Here is a 26255-nt window from a genome sequence, read left to right as displayed (position 1 = left end):
GAAAGAGCTGAGTCAGGGGACCCAGTTAAAAGGCTGTTGCAATGATGTAGATGAGAGATGCTAGGGGCCAACCAGGGCAGGCTGGGAGGGGATGCAGGAAGTGGAGGCACCGAGAGTTTTCAGAGTTACAACCGTCAGCACCAGATGACCAGCCACAGGTGAAAGTGGGAGGCGAAGAGTGGCCGAAGATAACTCCCAGTTTTTAACTGAGCAACAAGGAATGGTGATGTCAGAACACAAGACACAGAAGAGAGGTGGAAGAGAAGCTAGCCTTGCCAAGGAAGTGGGGCAGAGGATCAGGCTGTGCACATGATGGGTTTTTGATGTTCCCAGGGATGAACAGCCTGGGAGCAACAGACAGCTTGAAATCTGAGAGTGGATCTCCAGAAATACCTGGGCCAAAGGGATAGGTATGGCAGACAACTAACTGAATCACAGAGGAGCGCAAGATCAGCCGGAAGAAGGGAGCTTTTTGTGGAGCCTGGGAAACGCTTCAACGCTTAGAGGACCAGGGGCCAAGACAGGAGATGGAGTGGGAGCAGGCAGAGAGGAGAACCTGGAGTGCCAGGAAGGAGGCAGGGCCAGGCTGAGGAGAGGCAGGAGACCAGTGGCTGAGCGGGCTCAACCGCACGGTAGCCAAGGAACCCCAGCGTGTACAGCAATGGCTGCTCTCATCGTGGGTGGCAGGTGGGGATTGCCAGGTTCAAGGAGAACTACCCTGTTGAGAGGGCTGGTGGTGATGAAGAGGGGAAAGAACATACGAGGTGGAGGCAAGTCTGGAAGAGACAGGATGGGTTTGATGCAGGAGAACCTGTGTTCTCACTCAGCATCGGAGGGAGGAGGGGCCAAACAATGCCAGGAGTGATGGAGGGAGGGAGGGGGCCAAAAGAGACATAACAGAGGCCTGGCTAGTGCAGCGAGCACTGTGGGCAGGAGAAGGTCAGGGCTGGCTCCGAGAGGCTGGGAAGGGTACCCAGGAGGTGGCTGAGACAGAGAGGGACAGGGGTTGAGGGGTCCTCAGTGAGGCAGGAAGTTCATCCAGAAACAAGGAGGGCTTGGTGGTGGGACAGGACCAGAAGTCAGAGACAGACAGTGGGAAGGGTTCCGCCTGGCAACTCTGGCGAAGAGGATATGAATAAAACTGTGAACCTCATTAGAAAATCCTTGCAAGAAATTCTGGCCCTGGGGGAGGGGGAACTGGTTCAGAATTAGGAACACAGCTTGAAGAGTTTCTTCGGGGCCAAGATTTACAGCCTTGTTCCTTTTTCCCAATACCAGTAGGGTTCACTGGCACGTGGAGAGTTTTCACAAAAGACAGCGAACCACCCCCACCCCCAACCCCCAAACGCCCTGCACACCCCGGCTGGGAACTCCTAGTCCAGCATAGGCCTGCATCTGTTTCTTGTTTTTGGTGATGCCCCCAGGAGAGCGCCACATGCAGAGAGGCATGTGACAAACAGATGCGAGGGACACTGACCCTGAGGTTAGAAAACCCTGTAACTTTCCCCCTCACTGACCACAGGGTCAATCAACTCTCCCAGAATAAGTGCTTCTCAGTCCATGACTCAGAGCAGGATAAACTCTAGTGTGAAGTGCATACGATTAGAACCTAATTGCATGGAGTGTACACAGATGTCCAAAACAGCCTGCATGCTTCCTCAAGAGCAGAGCCAGGGTGGGCGAGTGTACGCTGAGGGCAGAGCCATGGAAGGGTCTGGGGAGTGGTTCTGGCACATAGCTGGACATCAGTGCAGAGCAGCCCACCAAGGTGGCCCTTGGTGACAGGGGTGAGGGTGGCTGCCAATCCCTGAGCCACCAAGATTCCAGCTTCAGGCTCCAGCTGGGAAGTTGAATAGACACTTTGAACCATCAGATCAGAAAACAGACCCCACTGCCTACCACTCATCCCCAGCAGGCACAGCTTACAGCCAAGACTGACTTTTTCGCTGCTTGAAGAAGAGTGGGGAGAGAAGAGGGAGCTGGTGGTTCCTGAGTGCTGTCATTGTGGCAGAGGCAGAGCAGACTTCAGAGTCCACTTGATCACCCAGCTGGGCATCAGTCTAGCACTTTCTCTCAAGGTCTCCCACTGCATCCTCAAGCCCGTTCCCCCATGCATGCTGGTGGAATGGGCCATGGAGAGTCAGCCTCTCTGTGAGATCTGGTTAGCTGGGCTCCACCCTGAGACTTGTGTAGGTGGTCTTCAGGAGTCCAGGTCTCCCTCAAATGGTACAATTCTCTTCAGGGAAGGTGAATAGCTTTCCTTAGATTTTTTCCAAGAGGCTGAGACACAAAGGAGGATGAACAGCTGCTTTAGAGAAATAAGAGGTGCCATGAAGTAAGGAATGAGAGCTGGGCTTAGACTCCCGTGGAAGTGGGTGAAACACCTTCCTCACCACCCCCTGGTGGTGGTCCTGGGCCATCACAGTGAGGCCACCCAGTCCAATCCATGGAATGGAGTTGTCTTGCTCCTTCTCACCCCTTCATCTGCTCAAGACAGCAGGCTGGAGTTTGTATCCATGAAGGTTCACCTCTGTGGTCTGTCTTTGTCCCCCAAAATCTCTACCTGAGAATAGGGTATTTGTTCAACTTTCAGTCCTGCTAACAGAGACTCAGGGCATGAAGGGGACATTTCGAGATGGAGAGACCTCCCTTGGAATGACTCTAGAAAATCAGAAACAAACACTGAAGCACTTTGTGCTGACCCAGCTTTGGGCGGGGGCCAGCACACTTCCCATCGACCCTCCAGGGGCTTGGGGGCCGCCCAGCACACCTGCACATGGGGACCAGCTGCCCAGGCAGACTGGCCAGCAGTGCCCGGAAGCTTGAAGGATGTGCAAGTACACTGATCCCTCCAGGTAAGTGGGATGGGAGGAGATGGACGGGAAAGGAAGCAAAAGTGTGTGGGTCTGACATGCAAAAAGCAAGCTACACTCTGAGAATTTCAAAGTGCCTGCCACCCATGAAGCCGCTGGGCCACTGAACTAGGCCAAACCCACCCTTCCCAGCCAGTTCGCGGGGCCACTGCGTGATGACCACAGACTGTCTAAACACTTCCAGATGTCCGTGAGGGCCGTGCAGGGGACAGCAAGTGCAGCTCGGACAAAATAAAGTGAAAGATCATCTCTTGGGAAAGAGAGGCTATAAATTACAATTTATGACTTCCCACACAGAAGGAGGGAGAGACCCTGGGGCTGAGGGCTAAGAGAGGACAATGGGCATGTCCCTCCTGGGAGGTGGCCCCCACCCAACCCATGAGGCTGAGAAGAAGCAACACACCCCCAGGACTGTCCCTGGTCTCCTTGCTTCAGCCCAGCCCCTACCAGCTCCCCTTCCCAGGGTCCAAATGCCACAGGATGGAAACACAACCAAAATAACTTCACCCCGTGAAATGTGCTGAGCCATTTCCAGGGCCCAGGGCTCCTATTAACTCACAGGGGTGACACAGGCAGTCTCTCCGGCTTTGGTACAACCTCTCACTGCACAACACAGGGGGTGCCACTCATAATGCAGACTATGATGGTTTTGCCCCAGAGCCCTGCAGGCTGATGGCTGGCCAGGTCCTGGGGTACCCGCAGTCCCCACCATGGCACCTCTGTCATGGCTTCCTTGACTGACCAGGGCTCTGAGGCTAAGGGTAGGGCCACGGGTTTCCAGAGGACTCAGAAGCACGGTCATTGACACAGGCTGCTGAAGGGCAGCCAGCCCAACAAAAGCCTCCTCCTCATGTCTAATTTGCTTTACGTAATGAAGAAAGATGCGCTATGTAGTGACAGGAGTGCGGGAAGCAAGTTACAGAATGGTATATCCTGTATTACACTAATTTAGGTTTTAAATGATCAGAAGGAAATATCAAAATGTGGCAGAACTAAGGGGGATTTTACATTTTCTCCTCTATACATTTTTTTTATGTTCCAGACTTCTTCAAAGGATATATATAGCTTTTATGATCAGAGAAAGAAAGCTATGCATGCAATAAAGATTTTTTTTCCTCAGAGAAATCTTGAGTGGAAAATTCTGTGAGTTCCAGGTAGGATAAAATCTGTTGAGTTTTTAGAAAGTCTGAGGAATGGTGGAGACAGGCTAGTGTCTGCAGGTATCACAGGAGGGCATGCTCCTTGAGGTTCTCAAAATCCGCAGAGTTACAGACCAAAAAATCACTTCCAACTTTCTCAGCTCTTGACTGGCGGCCCAAGGCCCAGAGCCACCAGGCTGGCCTAAGGTCTGTTAGCCAGGAGGAGTGGCCAAGTAGAGTCTGAAGCCAGGCCTCTTGATCTCCAGGCAGAGGAAGGTGTTGTTACCCTGCTCTGCATCATTCTGTCTCTGTTTCTCTCTCTCTCTCTCTCTCTCTCTCTCACACACACACACACACACACACACACACACACACGCACGCACTGTCCTTACCTATCCCACCCCCCAGCCTGAATAGGACAAGTTCTTTGTGTGTGTGCGTGTGTGTGTGTGTGTGGAAGGGGTAGAGGCCACCAGTCTCCCCCACCCCAAGTGGCTCAAAGGACGTGCATGCGTGCTCAGTCACTTCAGTCGTGACTGACTCTTTGCAACCCTATGGGCTGTAACCCGCCAGGCTCCTCTGTCCGTGGGATTCTCCAGGCAAGAATACTGCAGTGGGTTGCCATGCTCTTCTCCAGGGGATCTTCCCGACTTAGGGATTGAAACTGTGTCTCTTACGTCTCCTGCATTGGCAGGTAGGTTCTTTACTGCTAGTGCCGCCTGGGCTCAAGGGACACGTGGCTCTAAATGCTCTGGGCCTGGACAATGGAATCCAGTAGGAAGACTCAGGTCCTGTAATCAGGCCACACCAGGCAGACAAGTGAGTAACCAGGCACAGAAACCCATGCTGCTTCCAAATGAACCACTCCCTACCCCACTGCACCAACACGCGCCTTGAACAAGCTGTTTCTCTTAGAGCTGAGCTCTGGCAGTTGTGAGCACATGAGTCCTCTTCTCTGAGCCCCCATGCACAGGCAGGACAAGAACGTTAGCTCCTAGAGGGTGGTATCACATGAAAACCAGACAGCATAAGCAAAGTGCCCACTTGAGTTGGCCTGGCCAGGTGCTCACTGACTGGCAGCTACCGTTGTCATGAACTTGAGCCTTCTGGACACCCACCTTCCACCCCCACACCAGCCCCAGGCCTGGGCTGGCCCATTCCCAATTTCCCTTGCTTCCCTCCAGCCCTGATTGCTGAGGACCCTCAGAGATGATTACAACAGCAATAGCTAATTTTAAGATGGTAGTGTTTTAAATTTACTTTTCTAACTTTAAAAGGTATATACCTTTTCTTTATTCTCTTAATTAAAACAATTTTTTTCTCACCCAAATCAGATATGATAAAGGATGTTTCCTCCAATACTTAAGCAATCAACTGTTTTCTGTTCCCTTCCAGGGATCTGATAGTTGTTTTTTTTTTTTTAAAGACAGTTCATTTTTATTTATTTATTGGCTGTGCAGGGTCTTCGTTGGGGTCAGCAGGGCTACTCTCTAATTGCTTCTCACTGCAGTGGCTTCTCTTGTTGTGGAACACGGGCTCTACAGCATGCAGGCTCAGCAGTTGCAGTACACCAGCTTAGTTCCCCCATGGTATGTGGGATCTTAGTTCCTGGACCAGGGGTTGAACCCTTGACCCCTGCATTGGCCATAGGATTCTTAACCACTGGACCAGCAAGGAGGTCCCTAATTGTTTTTGAATGAATTAAAAGAATGCATATTTATACTAGCCTTCTATAGCAGAGGTTCCCAACCCGGGCCATGAGACAGTACCAGTCTGTGGCCTGTTAGGAACCAGGCCACACAGCAGGATGTGAGCAGCAGGCAAGCAAGCAAGGTTTCATCTGTCCCTACGGCTGCTCCCCATCTCTCACATTACCACCGGAGCTCTGCCTCCTGTCAGATCAGAGGTGGCACTAGATTCTAGAAATAAAGTGCACAATAAATGTAATGTGCTTGAATCATCCCCAAACCATCCTCCCCACCCCCTACCTACCCACCCCAACTCCATGGAAAAATTGTCTTCCATGAAACTGGTCCCTGGTACCAAAAAGGTTGGGGACTGCCGTTATATAGCACAGCTGAGAACCCAGAAATAGCCCCAAAGACACCCTACATGGGACAAAACAGATGTCACTTAGACTATGTACTCACATTCATGAACTTTACCCATAAGGGAAAATCTCAGGTTATCACTAAGTCCCTGATAACTGTTAGCTTCCACAAATTCTAATAATGTATTTGCCAAGCTCATGCAGTTTAGAAACAGTCAATTAGAAGTGGGGTGGGAAGGGGTGGGAGAGGTGAAGAGTTGCTTGGGAAGGCACCGTGATAATTTTGAGAAGTGACAAGTGACAGTATATTCACCAACAAAGAAGACAGAAAATGATTTCTCAAGTATGAATAAGTTATTCAAAAACTTATCCAGTACTTAGACTATTTCATGTAGGAGCAAACATCCCTGCAGTCCCTAAGCAGGCCTGCCCTGTACTATAGCAGAAGACGATAATTAACTTACACAATGGTGGTTCAAGTCACCCAGAAAAGGTTATATTACATCAGTGACTATTTAAGGAGAGGACAAAGAATTATACATATTTTAGGAAGAGTTCATCAGAAATAGTTATAATAATAAATGTCAGCATAAATACTTAATTATCTAGAAATGGCCTACTCCCCAAGGGTTCTGGAGAGAAGGGGTTTACTGGGCAAACTTCACTTTTTAAGTGAGTTACCCTTTGGACCTCTCCACTTTGAGTAGCCTTGTGAGCAGAGGGGCTCCCCAAGCCCCAAGCCATGACTTAGACTTCTCCCCACTCAAAGGACCCATCAGACCAGTGCCCAGTGTCCAGGTGGAATCTCAGCATCCCCTGGGCCAGTCATCTGACAAACAGGCCACATGGGTATGAAATAACCCCCAAACTGGGGTCTGCTGAGGCCCCGGAGGGCTTAGCTCCCCCAACATACCCACACTCCCACCAGTCTCCTCTTCCCAAACCATACCACCCATCCCCACAGGGCCTGTAGTGTTCCCTCACACATGGCCCCCACATGACACCTCCTTTGCCTGCAGTGTTCCCTCACACAGCCTGCCACCTCTCTGCCAGCAAAGTCCTACCAGCCCTAGAAATCCTCCTCACCATCACCCTCGCAGGCCCTGGCCTGGGCTTTCCTCTGAGCTCTTTCCTATCCCGTGTTGATGGGACCTGCTTGCACACCTGCCTCCCCTGCTCTGCTAGAGGGTAGGCCCTGTGCAGACAGAACGCAGCTTGTCTGGTCCCCCACAGCTGACAGCACACTCAGCACCCAACGAGTGTTCATTAGACTTTTGTTGGACTTGAAGACCCATGTCCACACCACAACAGATCGGGGCCCTGCTTTGCAGATCATACACAGGCGTGCACGCCCACAGGCACCCTCATACACATGACTTCCCACCTCTTTGGGGAAACTCATGGAGGACGTGATCTCCCAGAATGGGGGAAGGACAAAAGGAGGTCCAGCTGGGAAGGAATTCCTTCTTGCCCAAGAAAGGTTTTATGCTAAATTTTTCTCCATAAACTCTAAAAAAATAGAAGGGCTAAATTTGTTTCTCTTCTGGTGTTCCTGAGAATGGGTGGAACTAGGTGGAAGGGAAGGGGGCCCTGCCAACAACTCCCTCTGTGCCTTGCCTAGCTGACTTTTTCCTTACTCTTTGCTGTGGCATGGTGGGGGACAGGCACAGAAACATCTTAGGATCACTAGGCCCCTCTTTTTCTCCTACATGACCAAGCAGGAGTCTCCCTTGTGCTGAGACTGCCATAGAAAGGAACAACTGATGCAGCCATTCCAGCACTTAATCTTCAGGTCTGGAAGTTCTTCCTGATGTCTAGCTTAAACCCCTTCTTCTGTTCTGTGGGAATGACCTTCTTTCCCACTCTGTACCATTTTTTCCCCTCTGATCTTAAGTGATGGGCTTTTTAAACCAGAGAGTAAGAGGGATGAAGAAAAGAGGGCCTCAGTGAAGTGTATCTTTGGCTCAAGCTGTTTGATCTTAGGGCTTAAACAGGAAAGGGGGTACGTGAAAGGGGTATGTGCAGGAGACACAGCAGAGAGGCCACTGTGGAGAGTGAAGAAGAGGGGACATGAGAAGAGGAAGAAGGAAGGTTTAGGGGTTAACCCTCCTGTCTCAAAGTCTAGCTGACTATTGGGCACCAACAAACCACTCAAAGGTATTCTTGGCATTCAGACACCGCCTTGTCTGGGTGCCCCACGTCCTCAGCCCTGTAGCACCCAAGCAGCTGTCTGCTGCCCTCCTCCTCAGAGCACTTGCCAACCTGTGCTCATTGCCATGGCAACCAGCTCTCCCAGCACCTGGAGAGTGGGTCTCATCAGCAAAGAGGCCCCCGACTGACCTCAAGCAAAGCCCCTTTCCCACCAAAATCAGGGGCTTTACCTGCCCCTCAGCTGAGACCCACTAGAGTAATGGAAGAGGGCAGTGTATAACCCCCTCTCAGGCCATCACATGGTCTGGGGGCCTGCTTCAGGGATCCCCAGGCTGAGGTGACACAGGGACACTGGGAGGTGCTCGGTTCTCTGAGATTTTGCAAGGATGGATCCAAATATGCCTTACCATCTATCATCACCACACCCTCTACCCACTTGTCACCTCTGGTCCAGATTCCAGGCCAGTCAGCCCTGCTCCAAACAATCACAATCATGGCCACTGCCACCAGGATAATCTTCTTCAAATTCCACTTTTATCCAATCACCCTTCAGCTCAAGCACCTAAAATAGCCTGCCCCAGCTTATCAGTTCATGTCTAAACCTTTACAGTATTTACACCCCCACACACTCAACCCCAAATCCAGACCCTCCTCTCTGAAAACAGCCACACCCATTTCTTCTCTGTCTCAATTTTCTTATTCCTGCCACGTTTTCTCTGCTTATGCCATTATCCCCCTCCCACCACATCCTTGCATCCTGGCTCACATGTCCCCTCCTTCAACAAGCCACACTGTGTTCTGTCACTGTAGATACTTGCATCTACCATGATGTTCCTATAAATGACCATTTGATTGTAGGTTCCAAATTTCTAACTTCATTGCAAACTCCTCAGGGGGGATCCTCCTCTTTCATTAGGCTGCAATATCCCCCTGTTAGTTGGGAGCCCCCAGAGGGCCCACAAGTCTTCCTCCATTACTAGGTACTCACAAGACAAGCACCACAGCTATTGCATTAGAATTCTGCAGGGACAGGTCTGGGGGGCTGGTCATCTCTCCACCTCCCCCAGGCCTCAGCTCCTCATGGGCTTCTCTACATTGCAGCCAAAGCTTTCAAAGCAAGGTGGAGGAGGAAAGTGTAGAGCAGTGCTATCCACTGGAAATTTCCACAGTGCTGGAAATATTGTGTGGCTGAGCTGTCCACAAGTTGCATGTGGCTACTGACCACTTGAAATGTGATGAGTCTAAAATGACATGTAAAATGAGATGTAATGTAAGTATAACATAGACACTAACCTCATAGACATAAAGATGGAAAATATCTTGATAGTTTTCAATACTGGCTAAATATTAAAATTATACTTTGACTTTGTTGGGTTACATCAAATATAGTGCTACCATAAGTTTGCCTGTTTCTTTTCTTTTTTTGGCCTCACCACACAGCTTGTGGAATCTTAGTTCCCCAACCAGGGATTGAACCTAGGCCCTCAGCAGTGAAAGCACAGAGTCCTAACCACTGGACCACCAGAGAATTCCCTGTTTCTTTTCATTTTCTAAAAATGTGGCTACTGGGAAAATTTTAAATTACACATGTGGCTAACATTATGTACCTACTGGAGAGTGGCAGTCTAGGGAGCTCTGGATGTCTTTACTGTATCTTTTAGTTCTGTAGGGTGTAATGAGTGTTCCTTTGAACTGTCCCCATGTCTCAGGTTTTTTTTTTCCCCCTCTGTCTCCATATTGCATAATGTGGTAAAAACATCGTTAACATGAAAGCAACCTTTTCAACATTAGAAGTATACAGTATGGTATTGTTAACTTTATGCACTTTGGTGTACAGGATCACTTTTTTTAGTTTCATGTATAGTCTGACAGATGCTTCATATTCTCTCTAGAACAAACTGGTATTACAAGTGAGTTAATTAATTTAGACCTTTAGTTTCCTAATGCTGAATTCTCCTATCCCAGGAATACTTCCAGAATAAACTATAATCATAATAGCATGTTTCATTTGGATTGTTCCTTACTGTACTGTGATACTTTTTGCATATTGATCCTGTGAAGCGGGAAGGTCATGAACTGACAGCCCCAGAAAAGAGGTAAGGGAACAGAGGTTGCGGGGGGTGGGGGGGGGTAGTCAAGTGTGCAAAGGTGGTGTCAGGACTAGGACCCCAAATCCTTGACACCCAGACACCTTCCACTTCACACATGCAGGAAGGGCAGTGCATATGGTTCAGAAGCAGCAGAATTACATGCTCTCCTTGCCTCCATAGGAAAGACTGGGACACAGTCAGAAAAAGGAAAGGAAACATTATAAAAACAAGAAGGTGATGAGGACAGTTGAAGATGTCTAAAGTGAGAGCCTACAGGCCTCGATTCCGGAATCACCTCTGTTCTCAAGGAACTGTGTGACCCTGGATCACCATTCCTTTCATGTCTCTGCGCTTCAGTTTCCTCATCTGTAACAAAGGAGCTGGATGTTCGAGAAGCAGCTGGATAGTCACCCACTTACCCTGCTATTGGGAATGCCAACTGGCTAGATCCTTTTGTACAGAAATTTGGTAATATGTGTCAAGAGCCTTAGAAATGTTCAAACTCTTTGACCCAGTAATTCCATTTCTGAGAATCCTAAGGAAATAATCCTAAATAAGCAAAAAGCTTTATGTGCAAGGACCTTCAACTCAGCACTACTTATGACACTAAAATACTAAAGGAGCTAAAGTCTAATAGTAGGAGAATGGTGAAACTATGATATAGCAAATTCATTTAATAAAACATTATGCAATTATTTGAAAAAACAGAATGTGCTTTTGGCCACGTATTAAAAAAAAGCAGGGTACTAAAAGGCTAGTACTGTATAGTTGCAATTAAATTTTTCAAAAAAAGAAGCTGTGTATCCTTACATAGGGTTCAACACCTACATGTTCACAAAAACTCATAGGAAATTCACCATAAAGCCGACAGTGACTATTTATAGAGCGATGGGAATAGGGGTGTTCATTTTTTTTCTTCTTTTCTCATTTTCCAAAGGTACATAAATAATTTTGGGGAAAGAACACACAACAAGGGTCCTGATTTGAAGTTCCCCAAGAGTACTTTTGAACTGTGAAGACTCTTGAGAGTCCCTTGGACTGCAAGGAGATGCAACCAATCCATCCTAAAGGAGATCAGTCCTGGGTGTTCATTGGAAGGAGTGATGTTGAAGCTGAAACTCCAATTCTTTGGCCACCTGATGTGAAGAGCTGACTCATTTGAAAAGACCCTGATGCTGGGAAAGATTGAGGGCAGGAGAAGAAGGGGATGACAGAGGATGAGATGGTTGGATGGCATCACTGACTCGATGGACATGGGTTTTGGTGGACTCTGGGAGTTGGTGATGGACAGGGAGGCCTGGCGTGCTGCGGTTCATGGGTTTGCAAAGAGTCAGACATGACTGAGCGACTGAACTGAACTAAACTGCAGATACTCCTGGCTTGAATTGGTAGATGGATCAGGTAGATGGGGAGGGAGGGCTTGGATGCTAAGCCCAGGCACGTGCCTGGGTTGGTCAAGGAAAAACCCAGCACCTGAGGACTCCTCCAAATGAAAAGCAAAACACCGTGAGATCAGGGACCAGCAAAATTCACATGCTGGTGGAAACAACTGTCCCTATCCCATCCCTCTACTTTAAAATAAAGAGCATTTCGTGGCCATTGGCACTTAGGGTAAAAACGAGCATATGTCTGACTCTATAGCCCAGAGCAGATGGTTTTCAATCTGTGCTCCTTGCCGCCCAATTGGTGGCTGGGGTCAAGGGAGGGGAGCTGGGCAGAGGAACGGGAGATGGAAACTTAAGTGACCATTAACTGTTTTTCCCAGGGAGACCTATATAAGATTTCATTGAAACAAACAGTGGTTAAGATCAAGGCAACTTTCCTGAGCAGGTAGGGAAGAAAGCTGGGTTCAACTTGAGCCCTGATCTCTCTCTCTCTCTGTTGTTGGCATTCTTCATGGCAGGAATAACTTGCTCCCAAACTTTCCAGCTGTTCTCCCGGGCCCCTGCTGAGATGTGTGGCTCTAACCAAACCAACCTAGAGATCATGGCCTGTCTCAGAGAGGGCCTTAGAAACACACCAGGAGGCTGAGATGACCCCAGATGATCATATAGTGCCTGCCCCTGCCCTGGAATCCATAGGCAATGCCTCAGAAAAGGCCTTGCTGGGCTGGAGTGGGCCCTGAGGGGAAAGCTGCCAAGTAGACAAGGGCTGAAAAGGCAGGTTTTCTGTGCATCAGCTCCTCCAAGACCAGTGCTAAATGGGGATAGGGTGTGTATTAAGTTGCTTCAGTCATGTCTGACTCTTTGGGACCTTACGGGACCATAGCCCAGCAGGCTCCTCTGTCCATGGGATTCTCTAGGCAAGAACACTAGAGTGGGTTGCCACGCCCTCCTCCAGGGGAATCTTCCCCACCCAGGGATTGAACCCATGTCTCTTATGTCTCCTGCTTTGGCAGGCAGGTTCTTTACCACTAGCACCACCTGGGCTTAAAGAAGCACGGTTAGGATACGAGAAAGAAGCACATTCTCCAAGCTGGATGGGAATTCCTGGCCTCCATCTCTCTAAAAGCTGAGATAGGCTGAGGACAGAACAGGCTTATGGAAGGTTCAGATAAATTAAAGAGAAGGCAGAATCACAACTGGTTATCAAGGGACATGAGGGATGCCTGGACCACAAGCAGGGCCTTTTAAGGCTGATGGCAAGGAGAACAACGCTCCACTCTCCAAACATACGGCTTGGGCCGGGCCCAGATGTGGAATGCTGGGGCTGCAGAGCGTGGCTCCAGTCCAGTTACTATTCTTGGGACCCAATCTGGCTGCCTGACAGCACTGGACTGCTGCTAAGCCCGGTGACAGGCTGACTGACAGTGCTGGCAGGATGTTAGACGGCAAGAGGGGGCCTTGTAATGCAAACAAGGGTGTCTTCCAAGCACTCCATCCTAAGGCAGAGTAGTTCACAGGACCATGGTTGGGAAAGGTGTTCAAATGGGATTCTAGTCACAACTCTAGTTTTTCCTTTTAGGCAGGGAAGATGTACTTATATTTATTATCTAATTAAAGACTGGCAATTAAAAAAACAAATCATTAAAGCACTGATGCGATGAACAACGAAATCAAAAGATTTCTTTCCCAGGGCCTCCATGTCCTGCTGAGTCTTAACTAACATGAAGAGCACACATTTAGAGCTAGAGGACCTGGTTTTGAATCATGGTTCCACCACCTACAGAAGATATGACCCATGTCCAGAAGTCTTGTCAGCGAGATGGGGGTGGTAGTAACATTCAGCTATCAGAATCACTAGGAGGAAGAACTCAGGCAGTGTCCCAGTGCAGTGAGGAACCCATTCTCAGTTCCCTCTACCTAAGGACGCCACCTTCTCCTCCTCCCAACCCACCCCCATACCACCACCAGATGAATGAACCAGCCACATCAATCAAAAGCTCCCAGAGGGTTCCCACTGTCCACGAGATTAAGAATGAACCTCTGAACCAGTCTTTCCCAGCCCACAGGGCCTCTCCTCACACAGATCCCTTCTTATGTGCTCTTGCCACATTCCTCTTTCTATCCTTCTGCTTTTGATCCCATTTCTCTGTGGAATCCATACCCATCTACACTCCCTCCTCCATGAGGTCTCCCCTGACACACACCCCAGCCAGGAAGGATTCTCTCTCCCACCACCTTGTCACATGCTGCCTAAACAGAGTCAGCTATGTGAAGGGGTTCACCCTCCTGACTTAGCCAACAGCTGGAGTTCGGAAAGAAAGAAGTAAAACCCACTCCTTTCGAAGCATTGGAAACACAGCAAGGAAGGACAGAGACATACCCACCCCAGGAAACACCAAATGAAGCGGAACAGCCAACTGCAAAGCGCCAGCAAGAGCAGCACACCAGCACTGTGTCTGAGTCACAACCCTGTCCCGGCCAAGCAGAGAGCCGCTGCTGCCGGCTTCGAGAGGGGGCTTTTATTTATTTTTAAAAATATTTTACTTATTTATTTGGCTATGCTGGATCTCAGCTGTGGCAGGTGGGATCTTTGACCTTCGTTGTTGTATGTTGGATCTTTCTTTTTTTTTTAAATTGCGGCATGTGGGATCCAGTTCCCTGACCAGGGATCAAACTGGGCCCCCTGCATTGGGAGTGCAGAGTCTCAGCTACTGGATCACCAGAGAAGTCCCAGAAAGGGACTTCAAAGTATATAGCATGAATGGCTGGTTGAACAAGCACTGCCAAGCACCTGAGTGCTGAGAACACAAGACCCCAGTGAAGTCAGGTTCCTCTTTCTCTAGCTTCTGACCTTGGAAAAACACTGTCCTTTCAGACCCAGGGGAAGGACATGGTCACTTTGGAGCTGCCGGTCCATTCTGAACATCAAGCAGAGGACCTCCTGGTATCTTCGGCCCTTGCCTCACCAACCCCCATCCCAACTTCAAACTCCAAAGAGGTCAGAGGGATGTGGCCAGAAGGCCAGCAGTTAGCCTACGTCCCCCGCCTGTGTTTAGGGCCTGCTTCCTGCCTTGCCCTGTCTTTCCAGCTGTGTTCTGGAGGGAAGAACATGTACTATGCCCAGAACAAACACTAGCACAGACCTCCTGGGTGGGAAGGCAGCTCAGGAAAGTGGGATCCTCCACCCCCATCAGACCAGGGCTCCTAGCAGCTCTGTGGGCTGCGTGGGTGTCACCAGAGCCACTGAGTTCAGCTCTAGGGGATTTTTCAGACCAGATGAGCAAGCATTGTAGGAGAGTCACAAAACCAGGGCTCCCTGGAGGAGTCAAGCTGAACCTGGACTTGTCTGGGCATGAGTGCCCCTGGCTGCAAGGGAAGGTGGCTGACAGATTTCTGTCTTATTCCATCTTTTTACACTCCATCTTCAACTGGCTTTCAAAGAGAAACCCTGTCTGAAGGGCCTGGTAATGTGTCCACTTTGGGGTTTGAGCCCCGCCCCCCCCAACTCTGGCCTCCTTTGAGCCTCCGTCTTCCTATGCATCACAAAGAGACCTAGACCAATGCTCTCTGACTTGGAGGGTGCTGCTGGGACAACACAGAGATGACAGAAGGGGGCGGTGTGACAAGCACGCCAGGACCACCAGAAATGTGACCCATGACTGCTGCTGCTGATTGCCCAGAACGGCATCTGAAAGCAGAGCTCCCTGGTGAAGGCCTGAGGTCCAACCAGCGCCAGCTTCCAGTCCTGCCCTCCTGCTGCCGTGGCCTTGATTTTGTGGTGAGACCCAGGCCCTCAGTGGCCCCACCCTGCACGCTCCTCCCTGCATCTCTGCTCAAGGCTCTGAGCATCAGCCTGGAACTGACAGAGATGGACAGGCAGACACCAGTCATCTCGGGCCAGAGTGTGGACATCTTCCAAGTCCTCTTCTTCCTTCTTCCTGGAAGGCAAATGCTTCCAAGAGTCCACCCAGGTGGAGGAGAAGACTCCAACTTTGTTCTCTTCTCTAGTACCTGGAGCTATGAGAGGCAAGGAGGAGAGCAGGGGATAAGGGGAGATGCGCCCATGCCAGACCTGAGCCGGACTATGCTGTGAACACAGTCCTGTGGTTCCTCATTGTACCAATCATAACTTTTTATTCTTCTGTATTTCTTTTCTCTTTTTTTTTGCATTTTTATTTATTTTTAATACTTTTTTATTTGCTCCCAGAGATGCTTAATACCTAAGGACCAAAACAATCCACACTCTGCATGATTTTACTTTGTCTTCTCCAAAGAAAGTGCGGCAAAATAACGTATGGCTGGGTGTTGCAATAAATTCATTTATACTGAAGCAGTCTGGGTCTTATTATACAAAGGCAAGATGGCAATGATGCTGGTCATATTTAAAATTTGAATTATTAATGAGAGATATAATCAAGTACTAAAGTTTGCAATGTTAAAATAAAAAGTCTGTGTGTAACATGGCATTAAATATTGGGTTGGCCAAAAAGTTCATTAGGGTTTTTTTTTTGTAAGATGACCAACACAAGATGTAAATTCAATATTGTATCTGTTTCTGTTATCTATTTATATATAAATATTGCAATACATATATATATATACACACACACATATTCTAAATCTAACTTTTATTGGGCAAGTTTAAAAAGAATATGCTCTTCAGATTATACTAAATTTTTTACTTCCAGGTTAAGTTCTGGGGTCATTACCCTAGGCATGCAGGGGATACTTTCATACTTTGGGACCTAGTCAGTTCCCAGAGATAGTAAATGACTTGCTTCCACATGCAAACTGATGAGTCCAGAGCCCTACCCCCAACCACCTCTTTTATCAAGTTCTTACACTCTCACACCACTCCCCTGCCCTAAATCACCCCAGGGACAGACAACGGATAACTTGGACAGTCCTGTGCGCCAGAGCCTGCTGACATCATTCAAACTAGCCAATTTGAAGCCTGCTGACACTGCCTCATCCATTCTTTCCTGCAGAAACCAAGGTTGAGGCTCTTGCCCACATTTCTAATCACCCTACCTCCTAAAAGACCCCCGTGCATCCCTGTGTGGCCCTCCCGGGGTAAGGCACCCTCAACTCTCGCGGCCTGTGAGTAAGAAACTCTCTTTTCAAAGGCAACCGTCTCCTGCTCTTTCAACCTCACCATACCTGGATAATAACACCTACATTTTAAATGCTCACCCTATAGTCCTCCAGTCAGTTACAAAGATAGTTGTTTGGTGCCAATGACCAACAAAGTAGTGTCTCATTTGAGTTCAAGGGAGTGAGAAGGAGAGGAAAGGGATTTTTTCACCCTTCTGACACTGTGCTTTGAGACTTGGGGCTCTTCCCTTTCCATTTCTCCCATGATCACTCAAATGGTACAAACAATGGTCTAATGAACATTGATTACTGTAATGCTGGGAGGGACAAGGGCACTCGGGTGACTTGGGGTTGAGCAAGCTGGCATTCCCACAACTCCACCCAGCCAGGCTCCTTATAAGGCCCTGCTCCTCTCCGGGACACAATGACGCCAGGCTCAACCAGCCAGTCACTCGAACACCCGCCTGCAAGCCAGGTCCCAGCTATTGCTTCTGTTTCCCAGGAAATCCAGGACCTTTTCCATCTGGGCATCAGGTCATGCCTTGGTTTTGGATCAAAATTCTCCCACTTGAAGCCATTCACAAGCAGGCTTGGGGACATCCTTGGAATTCAGCCACACGTTTCCCTGAACTAACTGCTCCTCTCTTCTAGGAATATGACACCCCCTCAGCTGCCCCTCCCTGCCAACCTTCAGCATTCTGATCTTCCCGCTCGGCCTCTCAAGGGCCCAGACCCAGCCCCATCTCTGACCTCCAACCTTCTCAACACCCCCAACCACTCCCCCCATGTCCCATGTAGCCCCCATTGATAAACTGCTCTCCTACACCCACTCTCTTCTCAAACATTAGCATCACACTCCAACATGGAACATTAGCTCTTGGATCTCCCTGGTTACCAAAAAGAATGTGGTTAGATAAACAAAATGTGATATATCCTTGCAAATGAATATTATTCAGCCACAAACAGGAACAATGTACATGATATATGCTATAACGTGGATGAACCACAAGACATTATACTAAGTGAAAGAAGCCAGACACAAAAAAAGACACATATTGCATGATTCCATTTACATGAAATATCCAGAATAGGTAAATCCATGGAGACAGAAAGCAGACAGGTTGTTGCCAAGGACTGAGGGAAGGGGAGAATTAGGAACGACTTCTAATGGCTATGAGGTTTTTAGGGGGTAACAAAAATGTTTCAGACTAGACAGAGCTCATTATTGTAAGGCATGATGAACGTACAAAATGCTACTGAATTGTACACTTTAAAATGCTTAATTTCATATTATGTGAATTTCACCTCAGTTTTTTAAAAAAGAATCAGATCAGATAATTCATCCGTGATACAGAGTATACAGTGCACACATAAAAAGAAATATAAAAAGTGGTCCCGGATGTACAAAGAGCCCTGGACCTACAGTGAAAACTCCAAAAACCAATTCCACGTTCATGATGCTTGGAAAGCACTGCGCAAACCGGAGAACATAGCCTCCGTGGGACAGTCTATCCCATGAATACAGTCACAATACTACCCTCAGTATTGCTGCGAGAGTTAAATGAGATGACGTAGGGCCATCACACGAAAGACATTTCGTCTGTACACTCGGGAAGAAAATTAGTATGCAAAATGTTAATTAAAAAAAAAAAAGCAGCCACAAAATTCTAGCTATGCAGACTGCAATTACATATACACAATGCATCTCTGTAGATACAGAAGAGACCTGAGAACCAGCTGATGTTCTAAGCTTATGAAATTGTTTTGGTCAAATTGTCTATACAGAGAGTAAATAGTAGGAGTCCAGGAAGCCAGGTTCTAGCTCTGAATTGCCCCTAACCAGCCTAGAAGGCCTCTGTGCAATGCCCTCCCCACGTGAACTTCAACTTCCTGGTTTTGAGAATGACCTAATCATGACAACCTCCCAGTTTCACCAGACCCACTGATCCCAGTTCCTCTATGTGCCTGGCCCTATTCGAGGCACCACAGGGGCTGGGAATTAGTGAGAGGGACTCCCGGTGCTGAGGGAATGTTCAACAGTACTGTAAAACCGGCAGAATGTGAAAGTGAAGACAGATGGCCCAGCACACGTGGCGCTCAGTCTGGCCATGAGGGAAGGTATCCTTTGAGTCAGGGCCTCAAGGTAGGATGTGGATTTCTCAGGTGGAGAAGGCAAGTTCCCAACCACAGACTTGTCCAAGGAGCAAGGTGGGGTGAGTGAAGAGTCATCATAAACTCTCATTTCAGTGTCTAGCACCATGGTTCTCAAAGTGGGATCCCTAAACCAATAGCAGCAGCAGCATCTGGGAACTGGCTAGAAATGTGAATTCTTGCACCCCATCCTGGAAACTCTGGGGTGAGCCCCTCCACACACCGCTCCCATGCCCACAAGCCCTCCAGGTGGTTAAAGTACAGCTTCCCTGGCACCTCCTTCCTTAACAATGCAGAAACTGCCCCAGAAAGACACCCTTTCCTGGCCTGGCCCCGCCTAACCCCCAGGCCCCAGCCAAGAAAGTTTCCTGGCTTTAGAGGAACTAATCCATCACCTGGATATAGATTAACTTTCCCTCTCTTCACCAGCCCACTGGCTTGGGAAAAGCAAACACCTAAAGGGACAGGCATCATAAATCTGTCTGCTGCAGCCACCCAGCTTTTTCCATAGCCCTCCCATACCCAATCCCCCACCCCAGGACCTATGCTCCCCAGGACAGTGGCCCCATGGTCTCAAGGTCCCCACACAGGAGGGGGCACGGGGACCTTCCTCTGTTCTCCCCACAGGGCCCAGCGCTGGTATCCTATCAGCTCCGTGGGAAGCCCCCATCCACCCCCAGGGTCCCCTCCAGAGCTGGGAGGCTGTGGGAGGGAGGGACGGAGGGATGGGGGTGGGAACACAGCTCATCACTCTTAAGGGCGGCAGGGTGACTGGGAGTTTCCTTTCTAGAGCTCCCCAGGAAACAGCTCACAAAGACTCCCTTCCAGGGCATCTCCGCCCTGTGAAAGAGTGCTCCTCCCCTTCTCCCCCTCCTTCTCCTGGAGGGAGCAGCCTGGGACCACCCTCACCTCCGAGTTGTCAGCTCACGCTCCCGTATTCTAAGGCCCTTGGCCACACCCTGCACCTGATCTGGCTTGGGAATCACACTTCCCCCGCCTGCTAGATGGATGACCTTTGAGACTCGGTTTTCTGGAAAACCAGAATAACAATACCCTCCTTAGAGGGCCGCAGTGAGGATGAAATCAAAGCACAAAACAATAAAAAGCGCACAGAGGAAAGGCTCAGTAATGGAAGCTCTTACTCTCATCACCACCATCAGCCATCCTTTATGCAAACACCTTCAGTAGCTAATGGTCACCTACTGGGTAAAGCTCAAATTCCTTAGCACTGGCCATTCTGGCTCCTGTTCACCTCCAAACCAGCAGCAGTACGACATTCTCAATTTGTCAAATTATGCCTTTCGCCACCAAGCCTGACCTTCATGACCTTCCTGGCTCTATTTGTCAGAAAGCTCCTCTTTCCTGCCTTGTGGCCCCTCTCCCAGCGTTCTGCCCGGGCCTGCCAGTGATAAGCGCTGGCTTTGAGGAGAGCCTGCTGTCCATCACGGGGTCCCCTTGCAGAGGGCTGACCAAGCAAAACAGATGTTTGGAAAATTGAATGGAATCCTTCCAGGTTCAGAAGAGAAAGCAGAGCCTTAAATAAGCAGGGAGCAAGTGGATGCCGGCTAGCCGACCAACCTTCTCCCATTGCTGTCCGAGCAGTCAGGTGACTGTGCTAGGGGGCCTGTCCTGGGCACCTGGGAAGGGGCAAGGAATCACATTCTGAGGCCATGCCCTCAGAGTTCCCAGCCTGAGACAGAAACATTCAGAGACAACAGACACTGACCCAGCCCCGAGGGGACAGAGGACAAAGGCCTGAGCCCAGCCCAGGGTGCCAGCGCCTACCTTCTCTCCTCACCTGACCCCCATCCCTGGGCTGAAGACCCACCAGCCAGAGGCTCATCACAGCCGGCCAACCCAGCGTTACCTGCTCCACCCCCAGAACTCAGTCCAAGTCCTAAAAGCAAAGCGGGGAGGGAGTTAAAGCTTCTCCTGAGCTCACACTCTGAGGCTAGCTCAGCCTGGGGAGCCAGGCTGCTGAGCCTGCCCCCAAAGGGCTCAACATAAAGGGACAGCTGCGCTGACATGTCAATACAGGTGAAGGGGCCCCTGCGTGGCTTTCAGTCCATGCTGACTGTACAACAGAGTCCCAGATGGACAGCTGCAGCCTTCACCACCCTTCCCCACACACGGCCTAGTTCCTGTCCCTGCAGCCTGTGGGCCCACTTGCCAAACCTACCCAAACAGAACTTCCCACCATCTGGAGCACGCCCTCCCTGCACGGCCAGCAGAGCTTTGGAACACCAAGCCAGGAGCTCAAGACACCTGCCCACCTGTCTGCAAGGTGCCGACAAGGCCTCCACTCACAAAAATCTTCCTCCACCTCACACAGGTGAGGGTCAGAAGAGACAACAGGAGGGAAGGAGACCAGACCTCTGGGAGGCTTCCTGACCAAAGGAGAAGGTCATGGAGGAGAGAAAGCATCTTCCCCTATGGGCTCTACTGGGCCCAGCCTGGGCACTCTGTCTTAGTTCAGATTCCTGCCACCAGGCCGCCCTTAGAATGGGGGGATGGGAGAGACAGGACCAGAGGGACCAAAAAAAACCTAACGGGATTGTCCTTGTGTGTCTCTTACTCCAAAGAAATGCCAAATATGCAACTACAATGTTCCCCAACATCCAGGCACTTCTTAAAGAGTGATTCCCAAAGGGGCCAAGGCCCCAGGGATGGTTTGTGGGCTGACATGATAAGGGAAGGAAGACGGCAATTCCAGAGCCAGTGGCAGAGAGCTGAGAGACGGTAAAAACACAAACCTAAGGGGGGGCTGTGCTGGACAGTCAGGCTGAAGGTGGGAGTCCAGAGCAAAGGCACCCTGAGCCCCCCAGGGAAGACAAATTATCAGCTGGTTATGTTATGTGGAAGGCTCTGGTACCACCGACCCCCACCCGCAACATCCTTCATTTTCTATCTCTAGTCGTCAGCTTTACCACAGAAAACAGCTGGAGAACTAGAAACATCTGGATCCTTCCTCGGGCTAAAAATAAAACACACGAACAAAAAGGGCAGTCACGGTCACATGTTCCACCAACGAGTGCCCTAAATAGCCCCGTCCACGAACATGCCCATCACAAAGGCTGGGGACCATCACGCATCAGGTACAGATGCCCAGAAGAGCCTCCAGAGTGAGCATCAGAGCTCAGCCATGGACTCTGTCTTCTGGTGAAACCCAGATTCGTGAGAAGTCACGGTTCCCCCAGCAACATATGTCCTCAGTGTCAGCAGACTTCACAACACGGGCTGGTCCAGGAGACGATGAGCCTCTCTTGCCTATTCTATTTTCTCGTCTCATCTGAGAAGTGCTGCCAGCTTATGGGAGAGGCACTGCAGACCCTGCTTCCCGGCAGATGGGCCAAACCCAGGACCTGGCTGTTTTCTTAAGCAATCACCTTTCCAAAGGCAGGCACTGAGCGTGCCTAAGACGCGTCACGTTTCCCTGAACCCTAATCTCAAGCAGCGGGAGCACTTCCCGTCCCTGATGAGATCCCAGAGCCATGAGCTCAGGCCCATGGGTGGGCTGGGGCCCAAGCAAGGTTGTCCGTGCCTGGGAGGCCTCTGATCTCCGTCCAAGGAGGGAGAGAGAAACTCCCTCCCAGATAGAATTTGTGGAACAGAACCCAAGAAAAATGCATGTGGGGAGGGCCTCTGCTCAGAAGTTTGAGGCCTGAAGTTGGGAGACCAGATCAGGAATCAACTCTGTATCCAGACCTGCCTCGAATTCTACCAAAGAAACCCAAACTGGTACGGCTCTCAGCAGAGGAGGCCACTGAGTCCATAGCCTCCAGAGATGCGAACAGCAAGGCCACCACCGGAAGTGGACCTGCCTGAGCTCACTGTCAGCCTAACCTAAATGCCTTTGGCTGCAACTTGAGGCATCTTCTGTTTCATCTCAGAAAGAACACAGAAAGCAGTTCCCTTCCCCTTTGATTTGTTCAATCAGTATTTATTAAACATGATTGTGCCGGGTGCATGAGACAGAAACCCAGGATCTGCCCAAAGGAGCATATAAGCAGCAAAAACCAAGGCCTGGGAGTCCCAGCCCCACGGGGGACTGTGTACCGACTCTTTACAACCCCATGGACTATTAGCCTACCAGGCTCCTCTCTCCATGGAGTTTTCCAGGCAAGAACAGTGGGATGGGTTGCTATTTCCTACTCCAGGGGATCTTCCCAACCCAGGGACTGAACCCACATTGCTGGTGTCTCCTGCATTGGCAAGTGGGTTCTTTACCAATAGCACCTTCTGTAAGAGATGTATGCCCCTGGGCAGGTCATTTCACCTCTGTGCATATAGCCTCACTTTCAGACAGAGCTAGGGGAGGTGACCCCCAAGGTCCCTGTGGGCACTGGTTCAAAGAAAACAAAACACAGAGAGGAAGAAAAAGGGGGAGATTGAAGAGTGGTCCAGGCAGGGACTTCCCTGGTGGTCTAGTGGTTATTAAGACTTCACCTTCCAATGTAGGGAGTGCAAGTTCAATCCCAGTGAGGGAACTTAGATCCCACATACCTTGGGGCCAAAAAATCAAAACATAAAACAGGAACAATACTGTAACAAATTAAAGACTTTTAAAATGGTCCACATTCTTTGCCCCCAAAAAATCTTAAAAAAGAAAAAAAAAAGTGGTCCAGACAGTATGTTGCCTGCTAAAGGTGTACTTCACTTTCACTTTTCACTTTCATGCATTGGAGAAGGAAATGGCAGCCCACTCCAGTATTCTTGCCTGGAGAATTCCAGGGATGGGAGCCTGGTGGGCTGCCGTCTATGGGGTCGCACAGAGTCGGACACGACTGAAGTGACTTAGCAGCAGCAGCAGCAGCAAAGGTGTACAAACTGCCAGAGGATCTACCCAGGATGGGTTAGTGAAAACGGTCTTGAGAGGACACTGAATCTTCAAAGGTCTGAACAACTTTTCATTCCACCCCCAGCCTTCTCTGCTCCTGGGTGGACAATCCTAGCCCTTGGGCCACTCCACACCAATTTCACCCACTAGCCTGTGTCACATCCACGTCCAACCTCCACACTTACTGTGCAACTTTGTACAACTTTCTTAGACTCTCTGAACCTCAGTTTTCAAATCTGCAAGGTGGGAATGATGATAATTCCTATTTCACTGACACTCCAATGAGATAATGTATGGGAAGTGCTCCTCAGAAACTGTATCAACACTGATTTTCATTTTTCGCCAAGGATTTTCTGTGTCCACTATGGAATGCCAGAGGGACATGGGAGCTCCAGATCAGAGGGAAGAGAAAGCATCATTTTTGAGGAGGACCAGTTCTGAACTAGGGGCTTGACTTGACAACTCATCTTTAAAGCAACCCTTATTAGGATTTACAAATGAGGAAAAAGGCTCTGCAAGGCTAGGTAGCCAGAGCAAGGTCCCAGGGGTAACCAAGGCAGGAAGCAGGATTTGAATGTGGGGCTGTCTAACTCCAAAGCTTCCATGACACCAGCCTCTGGGAACCCCAGAGAGAGGAGCTGAGGGGTGAGCCATGGCGGGTGCTGCAGCCCCCTCACAGTCACCAAGGAGGAGACCCACAGGTCCTCCCATGGTCCCCACTGGCCCTTGGGTCTGACAGGAACTGTTTATTCTAGACTCTGATATTTTCTGTAAACACGGTTTGGTTGCCAAGAGAGGGAGAGAAATTCATTTGTTAGAGAGGAATGAGACGCAACCATTAAACTTCCTTTGACTCAGCCAGGGACCAGGGGACAGGGCGGAACCAGCCCTGGACAGAGCCTTAACCCGCCTCTCCATGGCCCCACCACCCACTAATGCACCTCCAGGCCACATGCCAGCGTGCCTGGGGTCTCGCTGGTCGGGCCACTTCTTACCAGAGCCCTGGGGAGATCTTCATGGTACAAGATAAAGCGACCCAGATTCTTTCTGAGCTGGGCTGCTTGTCCTCCCAGAGGTGATGGCAGCCCCAGGAGGACTAACGAGACTCTCTTCAGTATCCGTGGGGCCATTTAGAAAATGATTACTTCTCCTGCAACCAGAGAGAGGGGGAGGTACATCCCACAGCGCCTCTGTGGCCTTCAGGAGGAGCCCCAACCAGGGAGAATGCAGCTTAATTACAAAACCCAGGCCTCCGGTTCAATCTGGCACACCTTCTTACTACACTGCTGTTCTTTTTAAGTTCTCCTTTATTTTACCCGACACCACACCCTTGGGAAAAATTCACAGCAAAGAAACTGAGTGATGAGGGCACTTTCGACTGACCTGGGATGGCACAGAGAGGCAGAAATCAAAAACTCAGATGCACTTTCTTTTTTTCCCCCGAAAGACTAAGCATATACAGGTTATATGCACATGATGGCTGGAATTTGCTTTAACAGACTTCAGCAAGAGGGGGGAATAAATGTGGGAAAAATCATGCCAATCGTTGAATCTGAATGATGGGTCTATGGAAACTCATGGTTATTCTCTCTACTTTGCCATGGTTGTATTTAAAAACCTGAGACAAAGGCCCCACCCAGGGGCAGGAAGTTATAATGCAGGACCCAGGTGAGGTGCTCAGGGAGGGCTCAGGGAAAAGGAACCAGAGGGATAGGAGGAAGGAAAAGATGGTGCAGGGGGACTGGAAGCAATGATGCTGTTTCCCGCAGAGGGTGGTGCTGTACAGGACCTGCTGTCTTCTTGGGCAGGTCACTTCCCCCTCAACAGCTCTCTGAGACTTCATTCTTTAGGACTCACTTCCAGCCTCTTCCCCCAAAGGGCCAATGGCAAGAATCTCCTCCTCGGATGTGAGGGTGATCTGGTTGAGACATCTGTCACCTTACTGACCGCCAGGGTTGATTCGGCTGATCTGGCTGGCTAGGCTAGTGTCCCCTTCCTCCCTCACCACTCCATGTGTGTTCCTCCAGAAGCTGCCCGCTTGGTTGAAGAGAAGGACCATCCCCAAAAGAGAAGGACTGGTCTTCAGTCAAGGATGTATGAGTAGCTGGGCTTCCCTGCTAGAGCCTCCAAACAAGCTCTTAAGAATCTCCTTCTCTGGAACTTTTATCATCAGGGCATTCTTTCTAGTTGGATTGGGGAAGACACCAGGTTTCCCCACAGAGAGGTGGCCTAGCCAGCCTCCCAAGGGCCTTCCCTGACCCCGATCTGTTTGAGAAGGAGGGGAAGGAGCTGTAAAGACAAGGGGCTCTGGGACTCTGCCCCTTCATCTGAGGTAAATGGCAGTACGTGACTACTATCTCACAGAAACTTGTAGAGACTTTGAGATTTGAGTAAATTTCCTACCAATCAGGTCTTTCACACCCACAGACAGGGCATCCTGACACTGAGGAAGATGCAAACCCTCTCTGTATGGACTGAATTAGGT

At 49.7% G+C, this 26255-nt stretch overlaps 1 protein-coding gene and 1 non-coding gene across 3 annotated transcripts in view; both read right to left on the bottom strand.

The window, feature by feature from the left end:
* ADCY5 (adenylate cyclase 5) overlaps nt 1–26255 on the bottom strand; it is a 156723-nt gene that overhangs the window by 101700 nt on the left and 28768 nt on the right. The gene's annotated exons all lie outside the window — the stretch shown is intronic.
* TRNAE-UUC (transfer RNA glutamic acid (anticodon UUC)) lies at nt 9669–9741 on the bottom strand. Its single transcript has one exon. It is a non-coding gene; the product is annotated as a tRNA-Glu (tRNA).

This window comes from Dama dama, chromosome 19 (assembly GCF_033118175.1).
Source record: "Dama dama isolate Ldn47 chromosome 19, ASM3311817v1, whole genome shotgun sequence".
Lineage (NCBI taxonomy): Eukaryota > Metazoa > Chordata > Mammalia > Artiodactyla > Cervidae > Dama > Dama dama.
The sequence above is the reverse complement of the archived record's forward strand: the minus strand, read 5'-3'. Positions and strand labels throughout refer to the sequence as shown.